Below are 11,096 nucleotides of genomic sequence, written 5' to 3'. Positions count from 1 at the left end.
CTGAAGGTTACTTTTTTTAATTTTGGGGAACTATTTTCCCTAGGCCTGCCTGATATGGCTGCAAAAGAAAATAAGCCACTTTTTATTCAAAGTTTCAAGGTTGAAGGAGTCCCAGTGCTTCAAAATACACTCTAGGGAAGTGCACGTTGAAGATGATCTGTTACCCATCTAGAAAAGGAAGTGAGAATAAAAGCGTCCTTTTGGTCTCTTTCCTTTCAGTATGTGATCCAGGATGGAGATGAAAACAGTAGAGGGTGTCCCCACAACTATTTTCTCCCCGTCATTTCTGGACTCCCCCGCACCCGTTTAAATGTGCCAGCCATGATTGCACGCATGACACTCCAAGCCATGGCACAACAGGAACTGACTTTCGGGCCACAGTCACGCTGTCCCCAAGCAATCAGTCCTCTACCTTTTATTTCCCTTTACCTCCTAGACTTGTGTGGCCTGTGTGCCTTCTGAAAAATGGATTTCAAGAAAAACCCTGTAATTGAGCAAGGCTGTTTAAGGGGGGAGGTGTGCTAGATTGAACTCTATATCCTGCTATTATAGCCCATGCTAAAGCATTTACCCATAAAAAAAATGGTTCTGGTTAACTTCTGGACTTAAAAACCCCCTTACTAATTAAGTACTGTCTTACTAGAAGACAAAATCAATGTCTTAAAGGAACGTAGGAACCCAAAGGGCCATTTTTCTGCAAGTGGGACAATATCGAGACTAAAATTCGGCTATGGAAGACATCTTACTCCTGACTGTTAAAGGCAGAAACTTCCTGTTCCTAGAAGAGGCCTAGAGCCTGATTTCTACTAGGTGGCTTACCAATACCATGTGCTTGCCAGAGAAACTGTAGAGACAGAGAGTTATTGAGTTACTGCCTACGGCAATTTGAGATCTTTTCTAACATAACTGATCCCTGAACTGTAAAGATTCCTGCATATGGGTGGATCATGAGGTCAGGAGATCGAGACCACCCTGGCCAACTGGTGAAACCCCGTCTCTACCAAAAATACAAAAAAAAATTAGCCAGGCATGGTGGCGGACACCTGTAGTCCCAGCTACTTGGGAGGCTGAGGCAGGAGAATCGCTTGAACCCAGGAGGAGGAGGTTGCAGTGAGCCAAGATTGTGCCACTGCACTCCAGCCTGGATGACAGAGCGAGACTCTGTCTCAAAAAAAAAAAAAAAAAAAAAAACAAAACCTGCATGTTAGACACACAGAGAGAGGGTAAAAGAGCAGATAGAAGCAGAAAGAAAGTTTGGTGACAGGATAGCTGGAAGAGAGCCTTGAGATTTAAGGGCAGATTTAAAGTTGAAATCTACTCCATACTCCCCAGTCTGATGATTGAATTTCCATTCCTGGCCAGTGCACCAAAATGATATGGCTCCAATGAGCGGAGGAACACCAGGGTTCTTGGTCCTCATGCCGGTTTAGATAAAACAACATGGACACACGTGGAGTGGTTTTAAGAAGCAGAGAGTTAACAGGCAAGGAGGAAGGGAGAACACCTCCCAGTGTTCATGGTCTTGCTTGCTTCAGGAGTGAAGCTGCAGACCTTGTGGTGGGTGTTACAGCTCATAAAGGCTGCACACACCCAAAGAGTGAGCCGCAGCAAGATTTATCACGAAGAGCGAAATAACAAATCTTCCACAGCATGGAAGAGGACCGAAGCTGGTTAGGGCTGCTGGCACCAGCCGCCAGCTTTTATTCCCTTATTTGGCCCCACCCACATCCTGCTGATTGGGTCATTTTACAGCATGCTGATTGGTCTGTTTTACAGAGTGCTGATTGGTCCATTTTGACAGAGAGCTGATTGGTGCATTTACAAACCTTTAGCTAGACACGGAGTGCTGCTTGGTACATTTACAATCCTTTAGCAAGACAGAAAAGTTCTCCAAGTCCCCACCCGACCCAGGAGCCCAGCCGGCTTCACCTCTCAATGACACTGGGACGTGTACATAATTAACTGAAAAGGGGGTTGAGGGAGCTTTCTGGAATGATGGAAATATTGAATATCTTGATTAAGTTGGTGGTTACATGGGTATACATAATGATAAAGTGTCATTAATATATACACATAGCATGAGTGAATGTTAATTTATGTAAATTTACCAAAATAAATTTATATTTTTAATGCATCCAAAGAGAAAAAAACATATTACATAGAGGTACCAACAGTACAAATGATTGCTGGCTTCTTACTAGAAATCTTGAAAGTGTAAAATTAAACAAAAGAAAACATAATTGTCAACCTTGAATTCTATACCCCATAAAAATATCATTCAAAATTAGATAAAATATTTTCAGAAAGAAAAAATCTGACATAATTGATTTTCAGTTTACCCACACTATAAAAACTTTTTAAATGTTTAAACAAAATTATTCAGGCTGAAAAGAAATTATGTGAAATAAAACCCTTGGTAAGCAGGAAGGAATGAAGAACATGAGTATAGATAAATATCCAGGTAAATATAAAACGAATTATATATAAAGTTGAAACCCTTTCCCCCCACTGCTATTGGTTCTGATTCTCTGGAGAACATGACTAATACAGTAATCATTTAGTCATTGAAGACAAGATTTTAGACAGCAAAGTAAAGAGATGGCAGGAATTTTTCCATCTGCGCTCTTGCTTACACTGTTAAATCATTAGTCATATTTCACTGGGTCCTGTTTTACCTCTAAATTTCTATTTATATGTAAATGAATAAACTTTTTATTGTTTAATTCCATTTTTAGCAAATTTCTACTATGTGTAGCCAAAGATATTATATTTGAAACAGTGAAAAATAAGTATACAATTGCTAAATTAAGTAAATAATATAAGCATAATCTTGCAAATGAACTAAAAAATCAATTCTGAAGAATCTGAATGTCTCTGAGTTGTCTAGTGAGGCAATTCATTCAGCCAAAAGAAGCTCTCAGCTTTTTCTAGGACCCTCAGAGTCATGTAGATATATTTGGAAGAATATGGTTTTTCTGATAATTAAAAATGACTTTTTTTATTCTTCCTGGTTTTATGTTTTAACAGTGACTAAAATAGCCTCAGATGCATCTTGAGTCAAACAGATGGAATTAAATTCCCATTTATTCTTCAAATCACCACTCTGATGTCATTGCCTCTGAGTAAACCTCTCTCACCACATCAGTTCTGAATCTTTTCCATACACGCAGGCTTCTCTTCTTATATTTGTTACTATGTATTGTAAGTCTTTCTTTTTTCCCGTTTGTCTATCACTCCAACAATGGATAGGCTACTTGAAAGATACATTCATGTTTTATACATCTTCATATTCACCACATCTGGCTTAGTGCCTGCTTGAGCAAATGTTTGTTGAATTACACTGAATTAAGTCAAATCCGATGAAATAAAATCAAATAAAGTTTATATATTAGGGATGATATTGATCTTTTTTCAAATCTACTTTTAGAGTTTCTTGGACCTACATGTTTATGTGCATAGTAAATTATTTTTAATGAAAAGCAATAGAGAGTTTTCTCAAGCTACTTCAAATAAAGTGAATTTATTTTAACAACATACATGTCAGTAAACAATTCACAAGTCTTAGAGGAACCCAGGAATATTTCCTGGAAGCCCTAAGAATGGAGTTATCTACCGCCATCTAGCAGAAGTGGGAGTTCAGGACCTTTACTTCAGTAATTTACTATTCATATGAGCTTACCACTTTCAATTAAAAATAGAGACATTAAAAAAAAATAAAGCACAAGACCAGGTGTGGTGGCTCACCCCTGTCGTCCCAGCTACTCCAGAGGCTGAGGAGGGAGGATTGCTAGAGCCCAGGAGGTCAAATTTGCAGTGAGCTATGATCTTTCTGCTGCACCATAGCTTGGGTGACAGAGTGAGACCCTGAAAAAAAAAAAAAAGGGAAGAAAGAAAAGAAAAAAAGGAAAGGAAAGGAAGAAAGAAAGAAAGGGAAAAAGAAAGAAGAAAAAGAAAGAAAGAAAAAAGAAAGAGCGGGAAAGAGAGAGAGAGGAAGAGAGAAAAAAACAAAGGAAGTAAGGAAGGAAGGAGAGAGATGATAGAGAAAGAAAAGAAGGAAAGAGAAATCAAAGGACAAACATGCTGTTTAAAAATACCCATGTACGAGGCTGAGGCAGGAGAATGGCGTGAACCCAGGAGGCGGAGTTTGCAGTGAGCTGAGATCACACCACTGCACTCCAGCCTGGGTGATAGAGCGAGACTCCGTCTCAAAATAAATAAATAAATAAATAAATAATAAAAATAAAAATACCCATGTACTCACCACCCAGAATTTACAACTGATAATCTTGTCATATTTGGTTAAAGACTTTTTTTCCTAAGGGAAACAAAATGCTACAGATAAAGTTGAAACCCTTTGCCCCAATTACCAGTTTAATTGCTCTTCCTCCTTTTGAGAAGCAATCATTGATACAAATTGGGAGTGTTTTGTTTTCTATATTTTTTACTTACAAACATACATACATAACATATATTCATAATTCACAAATGTTTCCTGTATTTTAAAATTATTCAGCGGTATTATATTTTATATATTACTAATACAGTTGAACTTATTTTTACAAGAAAAATTTGTATTTTCTCATTTTTTTCTTCCAGCCTTTCCTGCCCTCTGTTGGATTGATAGAATTGTCTTTTTTGTCTGTACTGTCTATATTTTACCTCTTTTTTTTTTTTTTTTTTTTTTTTTTGAGACAGAGTCTCGCTCTGTGTCCCAGGCTGGAGTGCAGTGGCATGATCTTGGCTCACTGCAACTTCCGCCTCCCAGGTTCAAGCAATTCTCTCTCTCAGCCTCCCGAGTAGCTAGGATTACAGGTGCCCGCCACCACATCTGGCTAATTTTTGTATTTTTAGTACAGATGGGGTTTCACCATCTTGGCCAGGCTGGTCTTGAACTCCTGACCTCATGATCCACCCTCCCCCCCACCTTGGCCTCCCAAAGTGCTGGGATTACAGGTGTGAGCCACCACACCTGGCCTATTTTCCCTCTTTTTCTATTGCTTTTTAAGTTAAATATTTATGCTATTTTAGTGGTTTCTACTGTATTTTAATATACCTATCGGATTGATATTTTTCTGATAAACTAAATAATGTTTCTATCATTCTCCCAAACAACAAAAAACCTGAGTTTAACAACCATCTTAATTTCTCCCCTCTGGCCTTCCATATAATTATCTAGTATTTTCATTCCACAAGTGCTAAATAATTATCATTTTTAAAATTTACATTGAATGCTTAAGTTTGTTTTCAATATTTTTTATTTCTTTACTGATGTTTGCTTCTTACATATGATTCCTTCCTTCTAGCTTCACTTTCTTTCTTGCTTAAGTGTATTTCCTTTTTGTAAATTTCATGGATAGTGCTTTCACTCAGCGTTTGCTTTTTGGAAATGTATTTTATCGACTGATGTGAATTATAGTTTACCTGGGTATCTAATTTGGAGACAGGTTTTTTTCCCTCAACACCTCAACACTGGAATAATATTATTCCAGAAGCAGACTTGCTTCAATTTTTGCTGGTAAGAAGTTCACTGATGGTCAAAGCTACTTACCTTTATATTATGATCCATTCTTTTTCTTTTTTATTGGTTTGATTTCTCTTTTGATTATTTTGAGCATTACAAACACATAAAAATAGTTATCTCTCTCTTTCCTGTGGTTCCATGCATATGAATTTTCCCATTTGGCAAGTCTGTTGTTTGTCTGCTTTTGATATTTGTAAGAATGTCTTCAGGGGTCAGCTTCTTAGGGAGTCTTATGCAAATACTGAATACTGTAAGTTTCTCCAAGGGAGCAGTTTTATAGTTGCCTCTGCCTAGGTCCTAAGGTGTTTGCTAGTTCTAATTTTTATGTCAGTTTTTTTCCTTAGGGTTTTTCCAAATATTTCAGATAGCGTAAACTTGAGCTCCACATAGGTAAAGGACGAGTATCTCATTATTGCTCTTTTTTTGTAATTTTTAATTTTATTTATTTATTTTTAACTTTTATTTTAACTTCAGTGGTACATGTACAGGTTTGTTATGTAGGTAACTCATGTCGCGGAGGTTTGTTGTACATATTATTTTTTCACCCAGGTATTAAGCCTACTACTTATTAGTTATTTTTCCTGTAAGATCTCAGTCTCTTACCGGTGACTTTGCTCATGCCTATGACCTCAGGTTTTGTTGGTAAGTGGGCAGGGATTTTCAGAGATTTTAGGACCCTGTATATATATAAAGCAGCACTAAGTTTGGCTTCTCATCGTACTAAGAGCCCAGCTACAATCCTCTCTATATGTGGGAACTGAAGTCTTGGCTAGTTTTTGCATGTAGCATTAAATGTTTAGGCTACTAATGTATATGCCCCTACTCTCCCAGAGGCAGTGTGGCCTCTTGCTCATTGCTGTTGCTCTGGGCTTATTTTTCATTTCTGGCCTCTGAATATTTCTCTTTCTTGCTTTATCTTTTTTTTAATAGTTTTAATTTATGTTAAATATATTAGCCAGCAATGCTATGTGTCCAGCATAAGAACAAGGACTTCTGTTCTATTAAGTCTGGCATTTAACTCAGAGGTCTGGAATTCCTATTTGCTCAGTTTCTGATTCTTTTTAAGTGTCTTCTTATTTATGGTTCTCCTGCCAAAAGCTATTTTTTTGTTCTATGTTTTTTATTCAAATTCCAAAGGAAGATGATCTAATTGGCCTTTTCAACAGCCATTGCCCCTGTGAGCAGATATTTCACACTAGACTACTTTGTATGGTAGCAGCCAGTGAATGAATTTGCTGCTCTTGGGCCAGTCCAAATTAGTGAACTCACTCAAAGAACAAACTAAGTCAGCTTTTCTTAGTAGAGGTGGTAGGTTGGGATTTGAAAAGGTGTTAGGGGTGGTAGGCACTGTCATTAACATATCTAATATATCTTGTAATGTAAGGTTTGAACTAATGGAATGAGTAATAGTGTAGATATCACTTAAGAAATAAGAATGTGTGTCACATAATAGATATGTAAAATTATTTGTTAAAAGAGTACATACATCAATGAATGAATTACCTGTGTTTTCATATGGGCTCTTCGGTAATTTGATTTGAGCAAAGTTCTCTGTCCTTCAATTTCCCAAATATAAAATAGTGGGAATAATATCAGTTCTGCCTACTTCACAAGTTGTTATGAGAACAGAATCACAAGGAGGTTGACTATGTGGAAATATTTTGAAACTATAAAGTGTTATATAAATGTGATTTATTGCTATTGCTATTGCCGTAACATAACATTTTAATTCAAAAGAGTTAAACAGACATTTTAACTCACAAGACCATCTTGATAGTCTTATAATCTGTAATGACAAAATAATACAGCTTATTAATCATCAAACAGTTCTTGATCACATTTCATCATCACAGTATGTCAATGATAAAAAAATATAAACAACCACTTAAGAATCATGTTTATTTGAAATGTTATGAGGGAGTCTTATTTGTGTGGAAAATTTATTATTTTATTTTATTGTGATGGAGTTTCCCTCTGTCGCCCAGGCTGGAGTGAAGTGGTGCGATCTTTGCTCACTGCAACCTCCACCCTCCTGATTCAAGCGATTCTCCTGCCTCACCTTCCCAAGTAGCTGGGATTACAGGCATGCGCCACCATGCCCGGTGAATTTTTGTATTTTTAGTAGAGATGGGGTTTTGCCATATTGGTCAGGCTGGTCTCGAACTCCTGACCTCACATGATCCACCTATCTTGGCCTCCCAAAGTGCAAGGATTATAGGCGTGAGCCACTGCGCCCAGCCTGTGTAGAAAATTTAGATGTTGAAGCCGAATTTATCTGGTTTTCAAATCCTGCTTCTGCCACTTGTTATCTGTTTTATCTTGAACAAGTTAGTTTTTCTGAATTTTGGTTTTCTCATCTATGAAATGGGGATAATTATCCTGCCTCTTGTTGTCTAGATGGTATAATGTATGTGAGTGAGAGTACGTGGATCCTACTACTTTTCATCACCCTTTCTTTCTCCAGCCAGTCCCCTGCAGCCTCCCACACACAATACTTTATAGCAATTTCAAGGTCAGATAGATTGAAAAGGACTACGTAGTAGGAAGAAATATTTATTTTTAAAGGAAATCAATGTCCATAAACACAACTATTTATAAAGTACATAGTTGTGGCTTTTTTCATAGTTTTTTATCAATTAAGCCATGTGAAATGTGCTCCAAGAGATGAGTCACTGTCTGCAGTTATTTAAACTTGATGGCCCGTCGCTACAGCCTGTCTCATGCAATTAATGTAATTCCCTGAATAGATCAATGTAATTTTTTGAATCAAATATCTAACCTAGAATTTTCCACATTAAGGTTTGCATAATAAAACAATATAGTCTGTTATGGACATGCTATTGAGTATGATTTTGTTATAATTCCAGAGGAAACAGTTGTGTTATCTTCATTACTTCTCTTTTAATTCTTCAAAAGACTGTATGTTTCACAAACATAGCTAATGGGATATGTTTTCAATTTGTTTTTCAAAATTTGAAAATAATTATGGGCCAGGAGCAGTGTCTCATGCCTGTAATCCAGAGCTTTGAGAGGCCCAGGCAGGTGGATCACTTGAGGTCAGGAGTTTTGAGACCAGCCTGGCCAACATGGCAAAACCCCGTCTCTACTAAAAATACAAAAATTAACTGGTCATGGTGGCTCATGCTTGTAATCCCAGCTACTCAGGAGGCTGAGGCATGAGAATCGCTTGAACCCGGGAGGCAGAGTTTGCAGTAAGCCAAGATTGTGCCACTGCACTCCAGCCTGGGCAACAGAGTGAGACTGTGTCTCAAAGAAAAAAAAAAAGGAAGTAATTATACACTGTACTTGCAAAAGTTTTCTCTGTGCCTTTTGTGTGTAACATTTTACTATTCTGTTTTGGATTGTTGCTGAATTAATGATAATTGATTAATTAATTGATTTATAGCTCTGAATAAAAAATTGAAATTCCTGAATAAAATATATTGAAATCTCTTCCTAAGGGTAACTGATTTGATAAAATATAATTGGAAGCAGACTTCCTTTGAAATATTTTGACTTTAAACTTTTCTTTGTTTCTCTCAAGGGCAGGTTTTGTCTTCAGGCTGTGTGACTTGTGTTGAATATGGGCACTGTCATAATTGAATGAACCTTTAATTGTAGACTTTGGGTGGCTTTCAAAAGGAAGAAAAATTTCTCCCTAATTATCTTGGACTAATTATCTCTGCATTAATGGTTTGACTGCTGTTATTCATTATATGGGAAGCATAAATAGAAGGTTAGAGCTAAGAACAGTTGTAGGCAAGGTCTTTTCTCACTCTCTGAGACTTACTTTTCTGTAATGGATCCAAGAGGAGCTTCAGTTTTGATTATTGGACACTGAACTTCTGATTCCCTGATCATATAAAGTGATTTTATTAGTTGTTATGTATTTATATGATTTTATACTTTTCCTTTTCTGACCTTGCCTTCTCCCCTCCTAAGCACTACAACACTTCCACCCAGCCCTCTAGGACTTATGGTCAGTCAAATGAAACTTTTGACATCCCCTATCTCTCCTCTGTAACTTTCCTTCTTTTCTTATTCTAATATAAACTGGTTTGCCCTTGAAGATAGCGACTTGCCTTGTTTCTCCTCTAGCCCTCTCAGGTAGCGACTATTTTCTTCCCACACCCCTTGCACAATTGACGTGGCAGTAAAATAAATCTCATGCTTTCCCATTCTGTTTCTAGACCATTGTCATTCCCTCCTCTACAATTTTTTCCAACCTTAAATTTGATATATATCTTCCATATTGCCACCTGAATGCGATCAGAAATTGCATCTCTGAATGCAAAAAATCAGTCATCTGCTATCCCTGATCCCTTCTCCTTATTTCATGATTTGAAAACCTTGTTTACTGACATTATCTCATTAATGTTTTCTTAATTGTTGGTGATTGAAATATTCGCATAGGTTATACTTCTGATACTTTGGCATCTCAATTTCTTGATCTCGTCCCTTATAATGGTCCTGTTTTCAGTCTACCTCACTCCCTCACTGCCACTATCTTACACTTAATGTTACAATGCTAAAGAATTTCAACTTCTTCATGATCTCAGTTTGCAGCATCCCATTCACTCCATCAACTCACCTTCCTAGCACACTTGACCTAGTACTGTAATTCCAATAATCCTTTGACATGACCAGGCCTCCAATCTATTGTTATTACCATGTTTCACAATTTCTAAACTCTCTTATGTCCTCACTTTACTCTTATACGGCTTAAATTCCACAGCCAATCAACATAGTCATGCCTTGGCATGCATTTTCAATTCCCATCCTGGTTAAATCCACCTCTCCACCTACTTACCACCTGCATATGTGCAGACAAATGTGATGGAGAAAAACACACAACCATTCAGACTGGTCTCATATCAATTGTATGGCCACTGTTCTCATGTAGACTCTCATTGTTCTTCAGAAATCGTAACACATTGCCCTAGAATACTCACTCTCTGACTTTTCTAGATGACTATTTCATACCTGTCTCATATCTGATATCCACCACATCATCTTTCATACCCACTGTAGTCTGGTTATCTTGATTGTTTTTTTAAATTTAGAAATCAACAGAAGAGACTGCACTCTATCATCTTTCAGTTTACTTCAGTAGCCTCTCAACTTTGTTTTGGTTTTTCTCTAGTTATTCTCTACAAAATAGACAGAGTTATCTTGCTAAACTATAAGGCAGGCCATGTTACATCTCTGCTCAGATCCCGCCAAGAGATCCCAAAGCTGGACATCTTCTGTGTCCCCTAGATCCTTTTTATTCTTCTCTACCCTGTTTTATGTCATAGGACACCGCACTTTTTAGGTAGCATCTGTCAGACGTTTTGATCTCTGAATTATGGTTGGATTCAACAGTGAGGACACTAGCCAGAGGTTGGTGGACAGGAGAGTAAGACCTAGGTATTCCCCTTGCTTCTATCTGGTCAAATGTTGGCTGTATCCTCTGTGGAAGACCACGGCTGATGTCGCATTGCCCGCTCCATGAAGATATCCCTGTTTTCTTATAACTACTCCATCCTCTTGCCACTTTAGGCTTAGGGAAGTGATGTTTCCAACTATACTATTA

The sequence above is a fragment of the Pongo pygmaeus genome, chromosome 2, assembly GCF_028885625.2.
Source record: "Pongo pygmaeus isolate AG05252 chromosome 2, NHGRI_mPonPyg2-v2.0_pri, whole genome shotgun sequence".
Taxonomy (NCBI): Eukaryota; Metazoa; Chordata; class Mammalia; order Primates; family Hominidae; genus Pongo; species Pongo pygmaeus.
The sequence above is the reverse complement of the archived record's forward strand: the minus strand, read 5'-3'. Positions refer to the sequence as shown.